The 26,099-nt window shown below is 43.6% G+C and overlaps 1 long non-coding RNA gene across 1 annotated transcript; it reads right to left on the bottom strand.

Annotated features, from left to right (window-relative positions):
* Positions 1 to 26,044, bottom strand: LOC143693571 (uncharacterized). The gene is made up of 3 exons (XR_013181385.1): positions 25,912 to 26,044; positions 7,660 to 7,860; positions 1 to 6,320 (listed from the first exon to the last, which is right to left on the bottom strand). It is a non-coding gene; the product is annotated as an uncharacterized LOC143693571 (long non-coding RNA).
* Positions 26,045 to 26,099: the final 55 nt, after the last annotated feature.

Below are 26,099 nucleotides of genomic sequence, written 5' to 3'. Positions count from 1 at the left end.
GCTAAGTGCCAAAAAATGCTCAAGTGCCAGCCAATGACTCATCTTTTAAAAGCCTGGCTTTTGGAAGGTGGTTTTCATTTCAGGAACTTAGGATTGCTTCCTGGATACTAAACATTGTGGGATCAATAATTAGACTAGAAAAATGTTGGAAAAGAAAGATTTTAAATATTTAAACATCACTCATGTTTGAGGGTTCTGTTAACTAGAGATATGTGGGAGTTCCAAGCAAAGGAAAAAACAGAAAGGCCAAAAATTTGGCTGATTACTCAAAATGGCCAACATCCACCTCTTTTTTTTTTTTTTAACCCTAAAACATATTTCAAATAATTTTAATCTTTTTTTAATAATGTAACCAGACACATACATCACATTGTCTTGGAAAGAGTAGAAACACTATCCCTTTTTTTATGCTGGTGCAAATGGAAAGCACATGATGACATTCCATGTCTTCCTCCCCTGTGCTGTGTTTCACCCATTTCTCCACACACAACAGACATGCAGCCTTATCAATGCTGTGGCTGCATGTCATCATTTTGCCGTCATGCAAGCCGAACTTCTGAAGTGCTCTTTTGCTTCTAGGGATTTCCTTGTTTACACACCACATAAAACCTTACTTGCACCACAGTAAAGGCATGTGGGAGCACAGAAGCCTGTACAGAGGCGAGGGCATCTAGCAGGAGTCAGGGTGGAAGAAGGGCACAGATCTCCTCCTACACCTGTTTCTGGATCGTTTCTGTTTGGAGGCAGTAGTGTTTATCAACTCCAGCAAGGTAGTGACTGGATGAGTCAAACAGCTATTTTTCTAGAAGGAATAGACAAAGTGATAAAATAAAAAAAATCAGAGAAAAAAAATTTATATATTTATTAGGTCCAAAACTAAACATGAACTACCTCTTCCTATGTTTGATGCAGGCTCCAGCACAGTTATTCAAGGTAACTGTCTTTTTTAAAATCCTGGTGAGATCATTGATTCTTTATATATCAAGGCTAGCAACTATGTCTCTCAAAACTTGCTTATAAACACACTTCACATCGTACGTGTAGGAAAATCTGCCAGCACGCAGGTGCCCTTGTCCATGGGTGTTGGATGAAATATATATATTTATATATAGCTATCTGGTTATTCTGGGATTGGTACCATCCTGGACTGACACTGCAATCTGTTAAGAAGCAGTTTTGAACAAGTCTAATGAGATGGTATAGATTTTCTGGGAGCATCAAAGGCTATCAAAATTTTCTCCCGACTAATCTGCTCTTCTGTGTCAAAGACAAACCAGCACTGAATGTTTCAAAGTAAGGTCAAGAGTCCTTGGTTTAGCCCTTAGTCTTTTAGTTACACCAGTAACTGGCACTAGAAAAATTATTCCTAACCACTCAGCTGAAGCATATCTATGTTTAGAAATTAGACAGCTCACCATAATTTTGGACACTTTTTTATCCATTGGCATGTTTTGGAGCAACTATTAATGTAAACAAAATGGCTTTTCTCCTTACACAAATCAGCCAAAACCCAGAAATTTCTCTATCCTGTTGAAAACAAACAAACATAACAAAACAAATCAACAAACAAAACCAAACATACAACTTTACCTAATATCCACTTACCCGAGTACAGTTTTAGTCACAGAAATGAAGAATCGAACCAGCTTACTAAGAGTCAGAATGAAAACATCCCATGCTATCTTTTTCTTCTTAGTGTGTCAAGAGCTGCAAGTTGGGTAACCTTACTCTTTTGTGAAAACACAAGCAAAGCCATTCTCTCTAAAACCTTTGAGTGTACCACAACACAAACACAGCCAAGCAACCAGCATCGCTACCATCGCCATGGTACACTGGGAGCAGGTTTTTACCCGTGTTGGTGGCATGGTTTATACAGAGGCAGACGTCTGATCCTCACTTAATTTCCTGCTAATCGCCGTGGCTTGCGGAGCCCAGCCTGGCGGGATGCACAGGTCCTGCCTGGAGCTGCTGCCAGGAGCAGGGAGCTGCTCAGCTTCCTACACTAGGTGGCATGGAAGGACCAAGTTTCTCCACCCCCTGCACTGCCCGATGGCGAATGGCGCTGTAATGCGTCTTGCAACATCTTTTCCTTGGGCTCTGCAGAAATATCTATTTATTTATTTAATCTCCTGGCAGAATTTTATCCGGATAAATGCTGAAATTGTTCCTGGAGGGGTTCGCTTGTGACTTTTCCATTCCAACAGAGGGGGAGCTCTTCAATGTCCTTGGTGACCTTTCCCTCTCAACTTTCCCTTATTGACTTTCAGCACCTTTATAGACCCTAACTCTGTACCTTACTCAGTTAAGTCTCGGGTTTCCCATTAGTACTCCTCATTTCCCCATTACTCTAGATGGAGAAAAAACAGCACTTTGAAATTTTGCAATTCACAGGGCAGGAGCTTGGCACCCTAAGTCTGAACACATTTTTAGCTCTGCAGAATCAGATGACTTTTGATGTCTGAAATAATTAAGATTCTTGAAGAGGTCAGTTTGATTCTTACCTTGCTCAACTACTGAGCTGATTACTGCAAATTACTGACCCTATAAAGCAACCAAGCTGGATCCATCAGTGCTGTCACTGGGAAGGGCAGCATTGCTCAACACTGTGATTGCACTAACAGCACAGCATGTGCAGCTTCAGTCCTGCTGCAGCCCTCCTAATCCTTACTCCTATCCCACCACGGACACAGATGTGCAATGAAGAATGTTCCTGTCAGTTCAGGATGCCTACATGGCCCTGAATCATGTGGATGAGAGCACTTAGAGCACAGTCATTAACCTGTATTGTTGCCTCTCCGCTGTCACTACAAAGTAGCTCATTTCTCCCTGGCAGTTTCCAATGCCACCTGGACGCAACGCCATTCCCATTACCTCACCGTTCTCCCAGCATGTTTCTTCACAGCTTTCCAGCAAATAAACCCTGCCCATGCACCCATCTCCCCACGCCCCAGCCCATACATGTAATTTGCCTTCCATTGCCTGGGGCAACAACAGGGGGTAGATTATCTCTTGAGGTGTTTTCCATCTGTGTTTTCTATCATTCCCTGGGGACAGCTTATCTCTAAAGTAACATCTTGCAGGATTCCAGGGTAACACCGCTGAACATGTTAAGGCCAGAAACGGGGAGGGAGATGCCTGGTATTAATGGCAGAGGCATGGCTTTTCAAAGTGGAAGATTTTCCCATTATGTGAATGAGGCTGAGTAACTCAGGGTTTTTTTTCAGCTTGGGATTCAGAATTTAGGTCTCAAGACTATTTGCTGTATATTTTTAATCTGATTCTGCAGTCCCAGCTATTTAACTCTGTCCTGCCCTACTTTTTGCTTTCATGTCCATACTGAGGTGATTTTTCTACCCTCTTCCTCCCTTATGTACTGAGCTGACACCCTCCTCCTTCCTCTCTGCCTGTCCTGACCTTCCATGACCCTTGCCAGGACACCAGAGAGGTATTGCCAGGAGAACCAGAGAGGCCACCTGTATCAGGAGTAGAAAAAGAAAATTCAAACAAACAAACAAACAAAACAAACAAACAAACAAAACACACACACACACACACACACAAAAACACCACAAACCAACCCTGGAAGCAGGTTGAAACCAAGGAAGGTTAGGGTCAGGCACAAAGCTCAAAAGTATGTTTAAATCTAGTTTTGGTTCAAGGAGATGTCCAACAAATACACCCTCTGGCCATTACAAACATCTGTATTTTATCTCTTGTTATACAGTGTTAAGTACCACTGATATATTTCAGTTTCCATGGCATCTACAAAGTATACTTCCTGAGGATAAGAGTTCCTATGAGGAGCTATAGACTACAGCACTGTCAGTACTTGGCACAGAGCAGCTCACTGTGCAGCACAGAAGAAAGAAGGCAATACCACCACACAGTTCCTTCCCAGCTGCATACCTCCCTGTGTTTCAAAATAACGCATAAAAATCTCCAAGTAGCTTCAAGGAAGACCCATGAACAAACCAAATGAAACCATGCCTTTTGGGTGACTGTACAGCAACATGTACTATCCTCAGTTTCACCAGTGCTGGTGTAAACAAGAGATAAAAATTATACACAGGGCATAGACACATGACAATGTGAAACACTATAAAGTTTTAATTGCCACTTATTTGGTTAAGTCTTTCATAGCTCTCTGCTGGTGAGTCTTGAGCAATGTGGTCATTCCATTCTCAGGCTCATAAAAATTTACAGCACGCCTTCACGTGTTCTCCCTATATAGCTCCACTTTATTTCACTGGCAAAATAAGGCCAGCTGGAGCTGCAGCTCTGATTAGCTGAATGCTTGGGATGCAGAATGCAGTCCCCAGAATACATCATATTCATGGCAATATTCTGACTGTAAAAAAGGCTTGACTTTTTAAGCTTCTCCAGAGATGCAGATAAATGTAATGTGTCAGAAATAGGGACCACCTACACATCAGATCACACTTACAAGGATAATGTATGCAGGCATATAAAATTGCCAAGGAACACGAAGCCACACAGAAAGGGGTACTTCCCCAGGCTACTGACTGGTTTATTCCACATTTCACTGACTTTATTAGGCAGCTGAGTGACCTTTGGTATCATCAGAACCACCTGAAGGGATGAAATTGCACTGGCTTTGGGATACCAGTCAGCACCAGGGACATTATGATTTTAAAATATGCCAGAAGGCAAAGTCAGAAGCAAACAGCATCGCACATTCATACCTGCTTATTTCCAAATCATAATCAAAACCAGTGAATATAAGTTTCCTAGTAGAGACACTGAAACAGCTCCATTAATTGTTAAGATTCCAGTTATTATTATTGCCAAAGCACTTTTACAGGGAGGGATTTGAAACATTTTACTAAAGGGAAAGAAAAGAAGGAAGAAATGCAGCTCTGTGACTCAGAGGTGCAATTGAAATAAAAATCTAAACATTGTCACAAGTGGCACCACTGAAGCCCAAAGCAAAACACGACATCTTGGAAATTTCCAGAGGATCTTGGAAAAATTCTGTGCTTTTAAACAAAGAGCAACAAAATGAAAAGAATGTCAAAAAAAGAACTTGAGAAAAAATTGAATAGTTAAAGCTAAATCATTACTATTTCTACAGCCCAGAGAGCAGCAAAAAATGATTAATTTGCAGCTTGGTATTGCAGCCTTGTATTTCATCCATACTGCAATTATTCTACACTGCTAAAGAGCAGAATAAAGGAAGAGTGTGGGGCTTCCTATCATCAGCGTTCCTGGCAATTTCTCACTTTCCTCAATAAACCTGAACAAGATTCTTGTTTGGGTTCCTAGAGTTCATCTGAAGACCCCTCAAACAAAAGTAGCCATCTTTGCTTAGTGGTGCTATGATCCTGTTTTATAAGCCCTGGGAAGAAAGAGCCTTGGGAGTGGAAAAGGTGTAGTTGCACCCCAGCTCCACCTCAGACACATCTGTCCACAAGCATGGACTGTTCTGTTCAGATGCAAACCTTGGGCAGTGCAAGATGTCAAGCTTCAGCCCTGCATGCTCTGCAGTGTGGCTGCACTTTCCCAGGTGAGTGTTCCAGTCCCCTGGGCATTATTCTCTCTCTTGTCTCAGCACCCGGAGGTGCTCCCAAGGTGCTACTTGGGGCACAGCATTTCCTAATGGCTTGGACACTGCGCTGGGGAGCATCAGCCTTGCATATGAATGTCCTACAAATCCCTATCCAGTTGCTGAATCTCCTTAGGTATTCCATTTAAAGCCATTCTGCTTGGAATAAAGTACTTTTAACAGGAGCTGAAGCAGAAAACAAATGTGAAAATGATTCATGCTTCTGGGAAGTGGCTGTCTGGCTTCTAGAGCATGTGGCAGTGAATGTAAAATGCTGCACACACACAGAGCGGCTGTCTCATCAGGAGAGACCAAGGAGCAATGCTTCAAGCCTTGCACATGCACAATCAGCTTGCAGGCTGCTAGTGAAAACACTGTCCTATTGCTCTCAGATTGCTTCAGAGATGGAAACTGCACTAGTTCTCCTAAAGCTTGATGCATGCTGGAGGCTACTGGGTAATATATCCTCCCATAGCAGCTTTTGAGAATCTAGCATTTCTTTTTTTTTTGGTCTGCAAGGACCTCAATCAAAATCTTTTGAACACTTTAGATGTTCTGAGATTTTGCTTCACCAAGAAATGAGGTTTTTACCATTTTTTGAAAGTTTTTTTTTGTCTTAGAATGAGGGTGTGAGTTGGCATCTGAGCCAAAAAAATCAGTGAAATGCACAGCTCTTCTGGTGGCAGATTGTTCCCTGTAGGAGGTCTCTGGTTGTTCTTCACATCTCATGGGTGTTACAGAAGTAGTTCTCAGGGAACTATAAAAAAGCAGAAAGGAAGGTTGTTTGGCATATTCAGAATAGCGTGCTAATGTAATCAGAAGAAAATATTGCATAGAGTTCTGTGAATGGTACACAGATACTATGGGCAATTGGAGCTTTATACATTTATGTAACTTGTAATTAATTAATTCAATTAGTCAAAGAAAATTACTTCACACCCCCACAAAATACCCTGTATCTTACTAAGGAGACAGATATGCCTGGTTTTACACTCAAGTAATGTCACTTCCAGCAGAAGCTCATTTATTAGAACACCAGAATACTGCTGTATGATGCCTATCGTAACACCCACCTCCCACACAGGCAGGGCAGCATGCGCCTTGTAACAAAGGAGGCATTCACAGCTATTATCTTGAAAGGTACTAGGGGGGATGAATGCATTAAAGGGACCGGAGAAATGCTCACTTCACCAAAGAAAAGCTGAAATAGCTTAGGGGTGCTTGCACTGGAAGTTGTGGTGCCTCCACATTTGCTATCCCAGGACCAAGTTTCCCTCCCGTTGCCAAGAACTTCATTGAGCTTTGAACTTCTTCAGATTTGCAGCTACCAAGAGCTCCAAACCTAAACATTTCACTCTGTGCTTTCAAAAAGTCCAGACCTGAATTTGGATCTCAGCTCTTTGGCTATAGTGTTGTGGCTAAATTTCTTTGCAGCTTCAGCTGGACTGGTTACCCTTGGGGCATGTGCTGCGGATTTGAGCTCTGTTGCAGGCAGGAGCAGGGAGCAGGAGAGGGCTCCTGAGAGCCCCTTTGGTTTGGTTAGATAGGTGTGGTGACTGGATTCACTGCTCCTCTGCAGCAGGGTGCCAGCTGCACTGCATTTTTGTTTTATTATCACTATAGCAGCCCTGAATCTATTAATACGTATTTTGTGCAGAAAAGAGTCTGGCACTTTCAAAAAGGGAAAGGTGGTAATGAAGAGACTCAAGCTTCTAAACACACTCCAAACTATTACAAAAATTACACTAAGAGCTGCAAAGTCTTGAGAAAGAATTAAATTTTAAAAAATGAAAAAGCAAAACACAACCTGAGTCCTGTCAGGTCACTCTAGGCAAAGTGAAATCTCCAATCTTACCCTCCTCTATTGCTGTTGTTGAATATTTAAAAAATATTTTCAGTGAAGCAGCCTGACAAATGGTGCTTTGGTTTGGGGGTCAGCCCTCCACAGTGGCCACCTGAAGTTGGCCACAACCTGTTTGCCCAGCTGGTAGTTGAGGGCGCTCAACAGGTTTAGCTGCCAAGTGGACAGCTCTGCTTTCTTAGCTCTGACAGCGTTACTCAGAGCGGCCAGCCCAGCCGCTGGTGTTGAAACTCACCAAGTCCCCAGGGACCCAGCCCGGGCACAAGTGGCTTCCAAGCCGGAACAGCCAGACTGGGGGTTTTTCCATTAGTCACAGGACACAGATCAGCAGTCATGGGGTTTGTGTAGGTTACACCTTCACCTTTCCTTCGGTGAGTTTAACTCCTCAAGCACAGCCGACGCTTGCTTCATCTCATCGCCTGGTCCCGGCCAGCGCCTGCAGGAAGCAGGAAAACTTAACGCAGGCTATATAAAGCAGCAGAAAGACACACATTGTGTAACAGATGTCTGTTGAAAGGAGATAAAGAGACAGCCTGATTTCTTTCCCTTTTTTTTTGTTTGCCCGTGTCCTCATTCCCCTCCGCCTGCCCGCCTTGCTGTCTGGGGGAGGTTTCAGATTGCATTAGCGTTACCTCCCGTGCCTTGGCCGCCCGGCGCTGCCAAGCCAGCGCCTCTGGCCGCCTGGCAGTGCTGCAGGGCCAGCCTCCCACGGGCACGACAGGGACAGACCCTCTCGGGGACAGACCCTCAGCCCGAGGGGTGCCACAGGGTCAGCAGAGCAGCTATGCAGCAATGCAGCTCTTCCCATCTCTAGCTGCCACTTCCAGTAGCCATAGGTAGGGTAGCTTTAGTAGCTCCCAAAGCCTAGTGTTTTAACACTGATTACCCCCAGTTAGACCTCAGCTCTCAGCAGGGAAAAGGTATCTTTCTATTTTTTCCCCCTCAGGGAACTTCACAGTACTGCGCAATGCCTCTGGTATCTAACCTCATTAAAGAGCTCATCTAATTCCACCATACTGAGGAAACTCTCACCTCCCTCAAAGGCAATGACTCAAGATACTAATCAGTGCAACGAGGATGTCTGAGGGTTTTTCTATCCACTGCTTCAGTCTGGGCTATATTTTTCCTTCCCCCTTTACTGTAGCCACAAACACTGCGCTCGCCTTGCCGAGTGAGGCATCCAGTCTCTTCTTGCATACAATGCCTCGGGTATATTTAAATTTAAGCCAAGTGCCAAATAATTAAAAGAGGCCCTGAGCACACCCAGAAGAGACTGTTTTCTGATTTTCCATACTCTTCCCTCTTTACTGCTCTCTGTTATTGCTTTCTCTGTTTTCTGTCATCATTTTCCTTTGCAGCCTTGTGGGGTCTAGCAGAGGAAGACACCTCTCCTGAAGAAGAACCTCAAAAGAGATACGTTTGGCCCTGAAACCTAGTTACAGCTGCTGACCATCACATCTTTTCCCCTGGCTGTTAAAGGGATGAGATAGGATCACCATCAGGATTCAGGGTATGCCTTAATAAGGTCTGACCTAACAATACGACACTGGCTAAAGTTGCTGTGTTCACATGTCTGGAGATGAAGTTAGGAAGCTCTGACCTTGAAATTATGAGTCATGAAAGGACTGACAGCAACCACGCACAGAATATGGAGATTTTCTGAAAAACTGAGGACATGCCCACTCCCACTTACTTTCCCTGATGGTACCTGTTCCCAACCTTCAGGCTGGCACAGCAAACCGTCGTCAGGATCAGTGAAAGATCTAGAGAGTCAGTCCTGTGAGAAGTGGCTGAGGGAGCTGGGGTTGTTTAGCCTGGGCAAAAGGAAGCTCAGGGCAGACCTTATCAGGTGGGGATTGGTCACTTCTCCCAGGCAACCAGAGACAGGACAAGATGTAATGGCCTCAAGATGCTCTAGAGGAGGCTCAGCTTGGACATCAGGAAGATCCTTCACTGAAAGGGTGGTGAGGTATTGGAATGGGCTGCCCAGGAAGGTCATGGAGTCACCGTCCCTGGCGGTTTCAAGAGGCAATTGGACATGGCACTGAGTGCTATGGTTTAGTTGACATGGTGGTGTTTGGTCAAATGTTGGACTTGATGATCTTGAAGGTCTTTTCCAACCTTAATGACTCTGTGATTCTATGAGTTATTGCTAACAACACTGAACCACCTCCAAAAGGTTATTATTAAAAGTCATTCATTACATTAATTTGCAACCCTCATTTAACGTCAGCAGACCTTTATCTTTCAGCCTAGGGGGTTATGCTAGCTCCTGCAAGACAAAGCCCAATCACAACAAGTGTTTCAGGTTGTAATTACAGGGTGATTTCCAATGATACCAACTGCCTATTTTGCCTCCACACATTTTCAAGTCCAAAGGTTACTTCACTATTTCAATTCCTGTATGTCTGCACAGGGGAAAAAATCTAATAAACAGATAAATTAATGGAAAGAAAATAATACATTTTGAATAATAAATAACCTGGATGGCCTGTATATGTACTCAACGCAGAGGAAGAAATGGAGGCTAAGATGGGCCCAGAGAGTGCTCTTGACAGGCAAGGAGATCTCTTGAGCAGTGGGATGCTCTCTCTTTCCTTAGGAGGGGAAAGGAGCAGCACAATTTCAGACTTCATTCCTCATTTCTTTGGGGCTGATAAGTTGAAATCAGTTCATATTCCTCCCACATTTCTCCTCCTCCACAGTGTGTTAAAATTTCTTGACTCAAAAAATTATGCCTGCTACTCCCCCAGCTCCGTCCAGCACCCTTCAGGGGAGGGGGAAGATAGCTCAGTGAGCCACTTAGGCAGAGGCTTAAAGCTAAATAAGCAGCTAAGTGCTTGGCTTGGGTCAGGAACCTCTTCATTTGGATAAACATGCTTTTGCAGGAGGTGTTTTAAGAGATTTAGGATTATGTCCTCACCAAGTTCCTTCACAATTCCTGAGCACAGAGCTAGAATCTCTGAAAATGAAATTACATTCTTTTTTAATTACTATTTCTAAAAACAAATTGAGGTGAAATTATATTTCAAGAAGCAAGCACAGGAACTGAGATATTCTTATTTACACAACGGTTAATGAGAAGAAACATAATGAAATGCTAGGTTAATGGAGAAGGAAACCATTATGAATATAAGCACTGCTGAAACATTTTTAATGTATGTTTTCTGATCAGTATGAACAGTTACATTTAACCCAAGCCAAGTTTCAAGAATGCAATAATTTCCATTGAAAATAACATAGTGTTTCACATTACTTTTTTTTATGGTTATGCTATTTTTTGATAAACACACTGTCAAAGGACTACCAGAAGGAAAATTTTTTACCTAGAGAAGGAGTGTTGACCCTAAGCCACAAAAGAGACAATGAATTATTATGTCAGAGAATAATTACTTTCCTTGGTTGTAAATTAAGAATTATCATTTTTTCTAAAACCTGTCCCATATACTCCTGTACTTACATCAACTACAAGCTAAATAACCTTTTTTTTTTAACCCAAGCTCTAAGGAAAAAATTAAATTGCCTAGAAAGTGGAAATAATTGCAAGAAATTTTTGTTAACTATAGGCATAAGGAATGTGGTCAGATGTAGGAAACACATCTGACAAGACGGTCCCAGCCTATTTAAAGGTTGTGGAATGCATCTCTCCCTTAGAGAAACTGTTGACAAGCAGCCAAAACTCTGAATTGCAAATCCTCCAGCCATGAATAAATCAAAGGAAATTCCAAGAAATAACTTAAGGCAGCTTAAGTGACTTATTTTGCTATAGTAACTGCAAATTCTCTATGAAGATATATGGGATCTGCCACAAGTCAAAGGCATTCAAGCCACCCTCAGCGAGTATTATGGCTCTGCTGGTAAAAACATGTTATATGGAAACTAAGCATGTCTGCATGGGTCTGATGAGGTACCTGCTGGAGACTGAATTTTGCTGGAAATTCAATCAGCTAATTAGAGTGAAATGGCCAGTAGGCTGCACTGTTGGTCTGGGAACACCAGGTAATTGTGTTTCAGGGGTATTTATGTGGCTGGGGAAAATCTTTTCCTCCTAGGGAAGGGACCTTGGGAGTGCATTCAAGGAAATGCATTCCTTGGAGTAGCACACTTATTAAGCAGGCTTTAGCAAGCCAACCTAACCACTACCACACTGTAGGGTCTCTGCTTTGCCCTGAGCAATTAGTGCCTGGAGCCATGCAGGGAGCTCCAGCTAGGATGACTGGCTGGCAAAAACCAGGTGTTTCCTGAGCATTGACTGTTTCCCTCACAAAGAAGGTGCAAAGATCTGTTTCACTGAATGGGGAGGGAACAATCCAGAAAGCCTTGTAACTTATGAGAAGAAGTGGGATGTGCCCAGTCCCAAAACCGCAGTGGTTCACCCTGAAGACAGATAAGCCTCAATGAACTCTTCCCCCATCTGGTGAGATGCTGCAGTGGGTAGGCTGCCAATTCCTTGTAAGCTCATGGAATAACTGTAGGTTCAAAACCATCTCTGCAAATGCCTTTATCAGATCTGGTCAAAAATTTTATTACTCTCAGAGTCTCTTGTCTCCTTCGTGGAAAAAACTTCCAACCACTTTGTAAGTAGTTGGCTGCTGACAGCATATATTGATTGCCTACTTCTGCCTCAAGCAAAGGTTTACACACATCAAAACCAAAACAAAACAAAGCAAAACCATGATCCATTGATGATCCTATGAGATACAGCTGCACGAGGGCCACTCTTGTCTTACATGTATCCTTTTCTGTAACACGAACATCACCTCTGCTGTGCCAATGCTCTTTACCCTGCCTGCATTTTACACGGTTCTTTATGTGAAGAAATCATTAAGTGACTGCATCGAGGTCGTGGTCACTGGGGACTTTTTAACCAGAATGCTGGGAGGGAAGCTGCGGGACAGGGTGAAGTTAAGCCACTTCCTATTTTGGCTGTCTTATAAATGGTGATCTATCAAATCTACTGACTCACTTTTTCTTTTGGGTTTGTCATAGTTTTCTTTTATAAAGCACATAAAATGTTTGTGTGTATCCAAGATATTGCAGAAAAAAAGTAGGAATCCATAACCAGTGAGAACCTCTGATAGTTAAAATTTAAAATTCATCCTAACCTAGACTTCAAAATCAGATTCAGTTGACAACTGCTTTTTTTCTTTTTCCACTCTTTGCTAGAATCCTATTTCAATAAACAATTAATCATGTTTTCTGCTTTCTGAGGCAACCCATTTTACCACAGCAGACCATTTGCCTACAAACTATTTGCTTGATGTTTTCACATAGAAGTCCTCTTTTCTGTCATTTAGGACATGAATCAACAGCAAAGGAATGTGCTGTCCAAGTTATTTAGACATTATTTTTCTAACTTAAAAACTTCACTTTCTAAATTTCCCCAGATCTGACCAGCTGCACAACTCCATGTGACATTCTGCACCTAAGACTAATATGAGGCCTATTCTGGGTCTCTTATCTTCCAGTATTGCTCTGCATGACACTTGTCACTGTAGGTATGTCATAAGTGAGCCAATACTCATATTCCTGTGCAATTCTCAGGTGTTACTACTGCATTTCAGTCCTCAAATTCTCATTCTCAGAGTATCTCACATCTTCCTTCTTTGCCCATTGCATTGCCCATTCCCTCAAGTAGCGCTCACTAAACTTTTGGGATGTTCTGTTGCAAACATCCTCAACCTAATGGAAGTCCTTTTATTTACTTTTTTTCCTCATTGCACCCAATTGACCCACTTGCTTCAAGTTTCTGAAGTATTGCCAGTTTCCGTGGGTTTACTGAGCAAATATAGATACAAAAATAAAGTCTTCACAGTATGACATCCTAATTTTTGATCCTTCTTTCCCCTATGTTTATTTGATTGAAAGTTGCCCTTGCCAAGTTTGCAATGATGAGCTGCTGTCTGAGCAGGGGCTCCTTCCCCTTCCACTGGGTCACTGCAGGGATCCACTGGTGCGTTGCACATATGCATGGCAACTCCACTCATCCCATTCTCTCTGCCTTTGCTCCGAAAGGCAAAAATCTAGCTCCATACCTAATAGCTGTCCAGAGTCTGTTTATCCTGCAAATCCACACTAAAATGGATAATATTCCACCCAGCACTGTTTCATGAGAAGCGAGACCCACAGGAAAACTATGTCTTCCTGGGGTCCAGACAGACCTCACAGAGTTTCACTTTCACAGAGTTTTAGGGGAGAAACAAACATTCTGGTTTATGTATTAACTCTTTATGAACACAGATATGGTGTGTAACCAAACATGCAAAATTTAGCAGATACATACACATAATTTTCCTGGGCTTTTGTTTACCTTTTATTTTAAGCTTCAATTAAATTCCAAGGACAAACATCTTCACTAAACAGCTTTTGTCTCTAGCCTCTTGTCTCATTCACTCTCTTGGGTGTCCTTGTTAATTCACATGCATTTAACAGTGCTGGGATTTCCCTGTCTTAAGGATTTCCTCCTGCAGGCTGTTCCTCAGCTGTATGAGCTGATTGAGCCTTAACATGATCCAGGAGGGTAAATTCTCCCTCCTTTGTCAGATTGGTTTCTGATTCAGCTTGTTTGATGACAACAGTCCCTTGCCAGGTGACAGCATTGCCAAACTGAGTTATGCAGCCATGAACCAGTCTGACTTGCCATTGCTCAGCATGTGTGCATTGCAAGGCATCACTAATTATCCGTGCCAGCCCTGTGCCAGCTCCTCCTAGGAACTCTGGCTAGTCCGAGTCAGAGGGTGAGAGGTAGAAGCGACACAAGGATCAGCCTCCTGATGCAACAGAGATTCCATATCACACAAATTTGCAAAATCCATAACCTGTAAACTTCTCTTAGACAAAACCCCCAAGTCATCACATCTGCCACGAGACGCCAGCTGCCTCCAGCATAACAAAATATTACAGAACTTAATTTCTTGTATGTCCTGACTAATATACCTGACTTGGTTCATTAGAGTGTACTGCATATTAATGTGCCACAAGTACAATGCAGAGAAGAATCCAACAAAATAAATATTCTGTGGAAGCAACCTATCCTCCCACGATATTAAGAATTCCATGGGAGAGCAAAGATTTACACCTGTTACCCATGACATGGATACTTTAGGATATTCTTTTAAATTAATTAATCTTCTCACCCAGAATACATAAAACTAAAGGCTGAATTTTCTAGTTTGCTCCTGTTGCACATATTTTATCCTTGAAATTTTAATTCTTCCACTAGTGAGTAAGAGTCTTAAATTAAACATTCTAAACAAAGGCTTGGATATTTTCTTGCTTTTGAGCAGCTGAGTTCCTTCAGGAACATTCAATATACCCAAAGATTCCAAAAAGCAATTCATTACAAGTTAGAAGTTGCTTTCAAATGTTCTACCTGGCCTCATTCTCAGCAGCAGCCAGGTGCTCACATACAGCTTTTTATTAAAATACCTCATTGAAAGTTTGGCTATTTGAACTTGGTGTCCACATAGACCTGCTGTAATTTCATTGTTTTTGGGAGGGACAGATAGCTGAATGTGAACATCACAAATTGATCATGTAATGGGAAGTATAACCTGCTATAAGAAAAGATACTTCTGGCCTTTTTAGGGCTGTTTGCTGTTTCCTTTACTATTGTCTCTCCCTCTTTTGGTTATTAATTTACAATTTAAAAAAACAAGGGACCTACCCCTGAGTCTTGGGAAAATGTGAACTTCATCCTTTTTTCAAGCCTTCCTCTGGCCTGGGAGTTTGTTGCCTGGGGCTTCGTCCCCCCAGGCCACCTGGAACAGCTTCCAGATTTCAGTGCTGATGGGAACAAGCAGGCCAAAGCTGGTGGATTTTCCTTCCATGTTGTTGTCAGCTATCAGTAAGCTGTCACTAGACCTGTGATGAAGGGCAACTGTGAAAAACTGCACCGCTAAGATGATAGGAAACTCTTTAAAAAGCTTAAGCTTGCTGTGGCACTGTGAGTGTGCAGCACTGAGGGTTATGAGAGCAACTCATCATCATGAGTGTATATTCAGTGAGGTGGAACAAATAGATTTCTAAATACAACTGTCTACAGTTTATTGTAGTCACATACAGTCTAAGGACATATATATTTGGTCTGCAGAAGTACAGTCTGGTTTTGATTGCTGTTAATATATTTTGTACTCACCTGGAAACCTCAGAAAGTCAAATCAAAACTCAGCTCCAGGCATTTCTTTTTCCACCCAGCTGCTCATGAAAATCATGTAAAATTAAAAGAATTAAATCAGGGTATCTCTGTTATTGGATCTACACCAGCAGAGATGAGGCACTCTAGGGAGCTGCCTGTGTACTAGGGACAGGCTCAGTCTCCCCAGGGGCCAGGACACATGCTCCATGAGGAAATTTGTGCATGCTAAAGGGTTATCTAACCCTCGAGCATGGAAAAACTGCTGGGTTTCCTGTGCTTAAGAAATAGGGTTACCCATTACACTGCCACAAGTGTTGTGCTTGGAAGGATGCTCTGTCTGAAACAAAATCTTGGCCAAAGAGGCAGACAAAATCTCTGACTAAAAGAGCTTACAAGTTAAGGCAGAGACCATATGATGATTTTAAATATATTTAATCAATGGGGCCTCTCTGGGTGTGTTAAGCACATATTTCTCTCTTGGTAGGACCAACCCCCTTGAAATATCTCTCTGTGGGAGTTTTCTATAGACACAGACTTTTTTCCATTCCCTTGGTCTTTTCTTCTTATGGAGCATCTGCACACAAAACCTCCCACAGTTCCTCCTGAGGTAGGAAGCCTTTGGAGGGTATGATGGAGAGCTCAGTTTTTCCTTCACAATGAGCAGGACTAATACAATTGATGCACAGAAAGTAAAGCCTTTTCCCCCAGGAGCTGGAAGCTCCTTTGCTGGCACTCCCAGCTCTTCTTAGCAAGCACCAAGAATTAGTCATGAACATGAACTCCCAAACCTCCAACAAACTGGGGTGCATTTAATGCTACATAGCACAGCTCTTGTTCATGTTTAATAAACACCCGTTCACTTAAGTAATCCCATTGAGGTCATCAGCATGAGAGTTGCAAAATCTATCTGCTTTTAAGTAGTATTGTGTGTCATGAGGTTGGTTTTAGCATGGGTTTAAATTTTTGTCCATTCATCTTACACAGCCTGTTTCATTAGGTCCCCAGCAAAGGTGACAGGTTCTTGTTCTTTCCAGAAGCCAATGTAGTCTTCTGAAATTCCCTCTACTTTCCCAGAGGATTTCTTTGAATACAAAGCAACAGCCTTACAAGTAATTTTCTCCTCAGTTCCACTCCCTGATATCACTTTAAAAATTATTGACACCCAATTTTTCTCTGTCATGATCCCAGACATCAGCAGAAACAAGGTACAAAAGAAGGAAATAATGTTTCCAACTCAAATATGCAATCTGAATTCCTAAAGTGCAAAGGGTTGCACATTTGCTGCAATGCACACTCTGGGAGGTAATGTTTGCCTGTAGTTTGACTTTTTACTAAGATAAGAGGGAGCAAGCACACACCTGGTTATGAGTTGAGCCAGTTCCCCCTCTTTAGCTCAGCCAGCCTGCTCATATATGAGATTATGCTGTAGCTGGGCAGTAGCTTGAGCTGCAGTGAGAGAGGCTGGAGCTGGCATGACTGTGACGGACATTTTGGGCAGGCTATAGCCACTGACACCAAACACATTTCCACTCAGAGAGCAGGTGACTCACCAACCTTGCAGATCAAATAAGGTGAGATGCTGTGGTATCAGATAGCCACTGAGTCAATACAACAGTCTTTTTTCTAAGGACAAAGAATGCCTGCCAAGAAAAGGGCAGTGGTTCAAGCTGTGGTTTAAGCACTGACTTTCCAGGTGGGGGACATGAACAAGGCTCTGGATAGCTCTTGTAAATCCTTCTGGAAGAGGCCACAGCACAAAGCAGGTGCCTAGCAAGCTCTCCAAGGGCCTTGTCCACTATTGCACAGGACTACACCTCTGAAGAGATACATCAGGGCTGAGCCACAGGACATCCCTGTGTTGCCCTGTTGTTGCAGGAGCTGTGCAAACAGGCCCACACTGGAGGAGCATTGGCAGTGGGATGCAGGAAGAGCCGGGGCTGGGAGAACACATGCAACAGGACAACATGTTCCAGTGGGGTGTTCACTGTTTAGTCATCATCTGGTGTCCACCACTGAGTGAAGGAGATTGATTTACAGCCTACCTTACCCCCTGGTGTTTGCACCTGCACTGCCTGCACCATGTGAATTGTGCCACTGTTCAAGGGTGCGTGGCCATCTTCTTCTACAGGGCTTGAGCATGTGAGACATTACTTCCTTTTAGACCAGGGCTAGTTAGACTTTGCCCAGCAGAGAGACACGGAGAATCTGTTTCACCTGTAGTATGAGAGGATTTTATGTGGGAAGGAAGCGGATCTTGATGAGTTAAATTTGGACAAAGTTCTTGACATACTTCAAGAGAAATGGGGAGTGAAGGGCTGGAGAAATTAGGAGAAAACTAGCAGGAATACGTGCAACATGAATGGCAAAAAGAAAATGGTATTTAGGGCTCAAGAGTCCTATGGGCCCCTGTGCTAGAGGCACACCTTCACTCTGGGTACTCAACACAGCAATGGGTGTACAGGCAGGGAGTTCTTTTTGAGGTTTCAGAAAGTCCTTGACAGCAGTCCTACAGCAGCAGCCACCAGGCAAAGCTGGGAGGTCAACTAATGGTGCCAAAATGCACCCAGGCTGCTCACCCCCCATCTCTGCTCTGGTTGTCCCCATGTTTACCTGCTGCCTCGCTGCTGGCAGTCGAAGCTCTTGGCAGAAGGCAGCCCCTGATGGCTCCCCTCCCCTGCTGGTTGTCATTTTCTTGGCACTTGGCTTGGCTGTGTGTGCACAGGCATATGCACACACGCCCTCCCTGCAGATATGCACAGGGTGTGGTTACAAAGCATCCGTAGGGTTTCTTCCTAGGCAAGGACATACTTCTATTAGCCTGTATTTACACAGGACTTGGAGAACAAACTAAAGGCCAACCCTGCATATGTTAAGAAACACCCTGAAACCAGGAGAAGAAACAAACAGTACTGGGAACTGTGTTTTAATAACTTGCAAGAAGAAAACAGCTTGTGTAAGGTATGAAGTAGCTGCATGAGCAGACTGAGTGGACCTGTGCCACTGAAGAGCTTTGAAACAGGCAGCAATGCATAGTGAAAAAAAAAAATTGCTCACCAATATACATGTGAACATTTTTCACAATGAGGTGGAAACATCAGAAATAACAATAGTAGCATCTGTCTGAGGACAGTTCCTACCTTCTCATAACTTTTTTTTTTTTTTTTTTTGCATCTGGTTCCATTTATGAGTCATACTTCCCAAACAAGCCATATGTTGCTGCAGAAGGCCTTTAAATTTGCTTGATTCGTATTGAGCTGTATTCCTGGCTGCCAGCCAAGTAAATGTAACAAAACCACTTTTTCCATCAAAAAACTAAAAATGAAATCCTATTTGCAGTGAGATTTAATTAGCAGCCAGTAAGTCATTTTGGTGTTGAAAGCATGCACACTCATGTTTTGTTATAGCCTGATTTGCACCTTCAAACTCCATGGTAGCATTTTATTTGTTATAATGCGAAAAGATTTCCTCTTCCCCTGCCTCAGCCTTCATTCCAACTGCAGATGCTATAGCATTTGAATTATGGCAATTTTTCGGAAAATGTGGCACCCTCTGAGCTCTGCCCTTCAGATGTCGCATTGTGCACCATCTATTTAGAACACTGGGACAGGTATTGGATCTGCAAGGCAAGATTTTGGTAGCAGGAGGGGCAGCAGGGCTGCCTTCTCTAAAAGCTGCTGGAAGCTTCCCCTGTGTCCAGTGGAGCCAATGCCAGTGGGCTCCAAGACAGAGGTGCTGCTGGTCAAGGCTGAACCCATCAGCAACAGTGGTAGTGCCCCTGGGATAACAGATTTAAGAAGAGGGAAAAAAAACCTGCCCAGCTGAAGCTGGAGAAGGGCAGAGTTAGAATATGTGAGAGAAAGAGCTGTGCAGACACCAAGGCCAGTGAGGAAGGAGGGGCAGGAGGTGCTCCAGGTGCCTGAGCTCAGATTCCCCTGCAGCCCGTGGTGCAGACCATGGGGAAGCAGCTGTGCCTCTGCAGCCTATGGGGTCCATGGTGGAGCAGAGATCCACCTGCAGCCCCTGGGGTCCATGGTGGAGCAGAGATCCACCTGCAGCCCATGGAGGACCCCATGCCGGAGCAGGGGAATTCCTGAAGGTGGCTGTTGCCCTCTGGGAGGCACACTGTGGAGCAAGCTCCTGGAAGGACCCATGGAGAGAGGAGCCCATCCTGGAGCGGATTTGCTGGCCAGACCTGTGACCCCACAGAGCATGAGCACTGGAGCTGCCTATTCCTGAGGGACTGAACCCTGTGGACCCACACTGGAGATGGGGAAGAGTGTGAGGAGTAGTCCCCATGAGGAGCAAGGAGCTGCAGAGATAGTGTGTGATGAACTGATCACAGCCCCCATTTCCCATCCCCCTGCATCACTGGGGGAGAGTAAATGAGGAGTAGATGGGGAGTAAATTAAGCCTGGTGAAAAGGGAGGGGTGGGGAGAGGTGTTTTTAGGATCCAATTTTATTTCTCAGTATCTTACTCTGATTTTATTGGTAATAAAAACTTTTTCCCCGAGTTGAGTCTGTTTTGCTCGTAAATGGTGAGTGATCTCTCCCTGTCCTTATCTCAACCCACAACCTTCCATCATAACTTCTCTTCCCTGCCCAGCTAAGGAGGGGAGTGACAGAGTGGCATTGGTGGGCACCTGGTGTCCAGCCAGGGTCAGCCCACCTCAGACACTGATAATTTTAGCACCCTGAGCACCAAGCTGAAAACAGTAATTTCTGCTGAAATAGACAGTATATCACAAAACTTGTGTGTAAAATCAGGAGCTGGCATCCCATTAAAGATGCAGAATACAGATGACTAAATTGTCGTCACAGTCGAAGTTTCTGGAGCAAACAGACTAAAGTTAGAGAAGGAAAGAGACTCTATCCTGACTATTTAAACCAGTCAGGGAATTTCTTATTCACTGCTCTTTTTCATTTGATGAAATTCTCAGGTAGTGTGTGGTGTGACAACGTATTTTTGGTTCCTGTCTCATATTCCCCCAGGGAGGAGCAATGTTTGACACCATCAGCATTATTTTGAATATCTTAAATTTGAAAAAAAAAAAGAAACCAAACCATCAGAGGGTTTAGCTTGTCCCCTTTCCTGGAAAATAAAGGCTGCAGGAGCCAGGAAACTTTGCAAGCTCCAGGATACAGAATTTCCATGCGCTTTTTGGGAGCTCCTGGGACACTGACCAGCCAGAGCAGCCTCAAGCAGAGCATTGGCCTCAAAGGCCAGCATCTCTGGAGCCTTCACCAGCTCCCTGACCTGCCCCTCTCAGCTGAGGCCCCCAGCCAGCACTGCCCCAGCAGTGGCTTTCATAGCAGGGGCCAAGGCAGCCCACAGCTGAGCAGCTAGAGAGCAAACCCAGCCAAAGTTTAGGCTGCCCAACACAGCATTAACTCTCACTTGGATTTCTGCATGGAAATGCAGCAGGTTAGTGCAAGGCAACGCTCTAGACAGTGGCTGATCCTTTGCTCCCGCGGTCTGGCAGGAATCCAGCTCTGCAGAGAGCCAGCAAAAACGTTTCACAGGATCCTGCAGAGCAGGGGCAGCACCACAGGGGCGTTATCCCCCTCAGCTTCTTCCTGCTGCCTGTGTTAATTGATGGACTAGGCAGCAGGACTTGGCTTATAATATCACCCAGTTCCCTCCACCCCCTACCCTGACAAATCAGCTGGATCTGAATTCCTTTTGCTCACAGTAGGGCCAGAGGAAATGCAGATGGAAAAAACTATTAGACTATTTAGCTCATCTTCTGCCAGAGAAGGACTGCTCCCTGCAGTACTCCATCCCTTTGACTTTCTGATTTTTACCTTTTTTCCTCAGAGTTAAAAGACCCTCTCTCTTCTGTATGTCCGAGGAAAATTTCTGAAAGATTAAAAATTATTCCAAGATGTTGTGCTGTGCCAGACCCATGTGTTAAAATGTCATCAAGAAATATGAAATGGAGGGGAAAAGCTTTGTCACAAAACTGGTCTGCTTTATCATTTACATTTTTCTTGGCAGTAAAAAGGAACAGGGTATTTCAGCCATGAATATTGGCTCATTGTTTCATTAATTTGGTTTTTTCCTCCTTTTTTTTCTGGCTAAATAAAGATGTTTTGGTGGAAAGAAAGATTGTGGAAAATAACAAATGAAGGTGAAGTGCCAGGCATCATTAAGTTAGTCATTAAGTTTTTAAGGGCCAGATTTTCACGTGTGGCCAGAAACCAGCAGTTTCTGCTGATAACAAATGCTCAGCACTTCTGAAAACTCTGACCACTTCATCTAAGTGCCTCAGTCAAAGTCCAGCTCTTCAGAAAACCTGGCTTTTCTAAGAGTAGCTCTTCCAAAGTAACCCCTTAGAGATTGTAAGTGTATATCTGTTTAGGAAGAATAAGCACACAGGTACTTCCCAAGCCTTCCTTTGCCTTGCAGACTACTGCTAATGGGCTAACGTGCTCAGAAGATTCAGGGTGTTTATACCAGAAACAAAGGCATTCAGGGACCACCTCCTGCCATGGCCCAGAGCTGCCCCCCAAAGCCCTGGCAGAGCACAGCTGAACTAGGCGAAGACCTTCGCTTCTCTAGGAACAGATGGGAATGAAAGAGGTTGGAACGGCAAAATGCCAAGTACTCTGACATTCCTCTGCAACTTTAGCAGCAAGATTTCTCATCACCTCATGGAAACAAGCCTTCAGAGACTACACCTCCTGCTGTTAAAATGAATGTGGAAACTCCATTAGTTTCTATAGCAGGGTGTCAGCCTCTTCTTATATTCTGGCAGGAGATGGGGGAAAAAGAAATGCTGTTCTTCAGTACAGAGCTGGATCTAGCTTTCTGCAGCTCACTGGGTGCTCATGGGGCTGTGTGCTGCCATGCATATTTATCCCTCTGTTTCACTTTGCAGTGCTCCTGTCAGTTCAGAGATGTCACTCATCAGGAAGGTATCTGAAAAGGCAGTTTATAAAGTAATATTGTTTGGCTTTTTTTTTTTTTTATTAAGCCTCCTGCTGACCAAGCTCCCCTCGACATGTCAGCTTCAGAATGAATATTCATACAATGCAAAAAAGCAAGAAAACTCACTAGAGCAGAAAATTTTTCAGGTTTTCAGAAAGCTGCTGTTTTCTTCTACCACTGTTCCCACCAGCCTGCAGTCCAGCCTGCAAGCAGATCTTTTAGGCTATTTGCATTCTGGAACAGACCTTGGAGGTGTTAGGCTCCCAGAATCCCTTGGCTGCCCTACAGCAGAGGTGCACTGGTGCCTGATGTGCCATGGGTGAGAGCCTTGCCTGTAGGACGTGATTTTGCAACATATACAGCAATGCGCAGTGCAATAGAAGACCATCCATATTTCTTAAAGCTCAGGGAAAATGACACCAAGGCAGGTTGTGCAGACACTCACCAACATGGACAGACAACAGTCCTGAATGCCAGTTCGTTCTTTATGGGGATTCTTGTGGTTCATGCTCTTTGCTCCCAAGGATGGGTTTCATTCAGTTCTGCCTCCACTTAAGATTATCTTGTATGAAAAGATAGAGATATTTCCTTAACTTCTATCATATGCCTACTAAAGCCCTACACATATGTACAGGCCACCTCTATATTCACAAATTAAAGAAACTCTTAGAAAGAGTTTTTGTCACCAAGCACAATCACTTGGAAAAGACTTATGTACACACAACAAATCAGCTTATTATATCTCATGTAGGCATCATCACAGGGGCAAAAGCCAAACATTTCGCAATGAAAGCTGTCTACCCATGTTCCTGGTGCTATCAGTGGTTCCAAAGCCAATTAAAAGCAGGCATATTAAAGATAGTTGCAAACACACGTGACAGATGAAGCATATGTAAAGACCCCAAGAATAATTGCAGAACAAGTCAAGCTATCCAGCATTTTCATCTTAAATTGACCTTACAGTAAGCATATGTTCAGGGTCTGTGTTTAGTGTGTGTAGTCTGTGTTTGAGAAAAGGGCACAGGAACATTGTCACTGTAATAAACTCAATTAGTAGAGAGACTCCTGATATTTTCACGCAGGCATCTTAACTGAAAAAAGCCCCACCAAAATAGTGATTAGACTAAAATATATGATGTACTGTGCAGGTTTTGCATTGAATATCCTGGATTTACTTTAAGGACATCCTTTGGAGAATATCGATTGAGATTTTCAGGGGTGGCTGAATGACTTAAAAGGATAACTTCCATTGACTTGTTCCACTGGACAATGAAATAAATCAATAAGGCTTGTTCTCCCTGAGCTATTTAGGGCAAAACCCAATAAAGGATTCAGGCACTGTAACACCTAACTTTTGGGATTTGTTCCTCACTCTGAAGCCCAGAATTTTAAGTTTTGGCCCACCTCCACTGGACATAGGAGAGTCAGCCACCTCAGACAGGGGCTGGATGCTAAGTAGAAAGCATTTTTGGAAACTGTGCTCTCCAAGCTGTCTAGAAGACTTCAAGCAGGGAGCTGCTTGAACTCAGTCCTTGTCCTTCTAAGTCTCTGTCACACCACTCTAGTCACCAGCTTTCCAGGCAGCTCTCTTCCTACTGAGCAGGGCACATCCAACAGCTCTTCGTCTTGGGGAGAGTAGCCTACAGTAATGATGATCCAGTGAATCTTGAATATTTTGTTTCACCGTAGGAGAACTTCAGCAGAAAACAAAAAACTTCTTGTGGGGCATTTTAGGCCACTCTCCTAGAAGACTGGAGGTGTTGATCTAGCTGGTTTTAGCACAGATTTGGGATGGTTTGGGCTTTTTTTAGATATCCATAAATGGGGACCAAATCATTAAACTAATCTGTGAGAGGTAATGACAGCACTTGCCAAAAGTATAATTCAAGAGGGAAGCATATTTCATCATATTTTCAAAGACCCACTCAGTAGGGCAGGTCCCTTGGAGGCTCTAGGCAAGAAATACATACCTTCTGGTGTCCAGGTCAAAGTGGGAGGGGAAGAGGCGTGAAGCAGTTCCAAGAAGAGAAGTTCACCTCATGCCCAAAAGCAGGAAACAGCTTTAAACAAGGCAGGGCACCTTGTAAATTGAGGTGCCTCTAGGGTTAAATGGGAGTTGACTGCAGCATTCTTGAATTGAAATTTTTGTACCTAAGTCCCTTGACTCCATTGGGGTCTGCTATCGTTAATGATGCCCTTTATTGGTGCTAATTATTACCGACTGCTGGCAGTGTGTCCTGCAGTGGGGAAGTCCACACAGAAGTATTTAACATGCGATAGAGTTACTGCCCTGAGTCAGAATCTAAAGCTTTGTGAGAGGATTGTGCAGGCAGTTTTGATACACCCTCTGTCTTGCTGACGCAAGTCCTGAAATGACTCTAGTGACAGTATTCTGAGAGAAGAAAATAAAGAGAGCTTGCCAGAGCATCTGTATTTCCCTTGTGCTTTACAGAAAAGACATATGGATCTTCATAGAAAATTATAACCTCCTTGAACAATATAATAGGTAATTATATTTATGACATGGAATTTTTTTGGCACATTGCATGTAAGGATCTTTGTTGGGCTCTGCAGTTTCTTCTAGAGTGCCCTGTTAAATCTCTTCTTTTCACCCGTTTTAAAAACACAGAGCGTTTACATCAGAGAGCTCAGGGTTACACTTTTTTTGGTCCAAAGAGCCCTCCCTGCATCCACTGCACCGAGTGTTGTGGAGCAGCCCCCTCCCCATCACCCTCAGAGGGGCTGCCTCTCATAGGAACTCCAGTCCTGCCTGGAGACCGGCATTCCCGGCAGGGAGCCATGCAGCTGCATTCTCCCAGCGTGGAGGCTGAAGCCGTAGGCTCAGCACAGCGGGGCACAAACAGCCCCACACCATCATCTCCGCAGGCAGCATGAGGGGGCTGCACTGGGAGGTGCAGGCAGAGAGCTCACAGAATTATTTGCCCCCCCCAGTCTTCGCTGCTGTGCTTGCACAGTTGATTCTGAAAATTGCTCATGCCTGGGAAAATTTTGTCAGACATGTTTGCCATTTCTCCTCCACACCCTTTACAAAGCATGAAAAGTCATCATTGATGTCTATGCCTTGCATGAGGATATGTTTTTTTTCAAAGCACTGTATACACATTATCTCATTAAGAAAATACAATTAAGACTGTAAGTACCTGAAACCTCTTCAGCGTTGCTCCATTGTAACCCAAAAATATCACATGTAATTTCAGTGATACTTGCTCACCGATTATAAAAAAAAAATGCCCCAAGGCTGAGAAGGTGGATGGCAAATTGCAGCTGCAAATTAATTAAAATAATCAAACAAGTCAGAGGTAACTCCCACAGTAAGAGGGTTGCTTACAAAGGCAATGTTAATAGAGCATTTACCATCAGGAGTTGGTTGGTTCCCTTTTAATAAAATATCTATGATTACCTGATTAGCTGATCATTGTGCAGAGCATTTTGTTCTCAATACAGCCATGAAGCCCAGGAGGAGAGAGGCTTTTATCAGATGGAGGTTGTTTACTTAAAATGTATAATTGAGTTCTCCTTTTTTTTATGGAAGCATGATCCAACAGGCTGCTCATCTCCAACTACATATACTGTTTCTCCTCTCTCCAA

This window comes from Agelaius phoeniceus, chromosome 3 (genome assembly GCF_051311805.1).
Source record: "Agelaius phoeniceus isolate bAgePho1 chromosome 3, bAgePho1.hap1, whole genome shotgun sequence".
Taxonomy (NCBI): Eukaryota; Metazoa; Chordata; class Aves; order Passeriformes; family Icteridae; genus Agelaius; species Agelaius phoeniceus.
The sequence above is the reverse complement of the archived record's forward strand: the minus strand, read 5'-3'. Positions and strand labels throughout refer to the sequence as shown.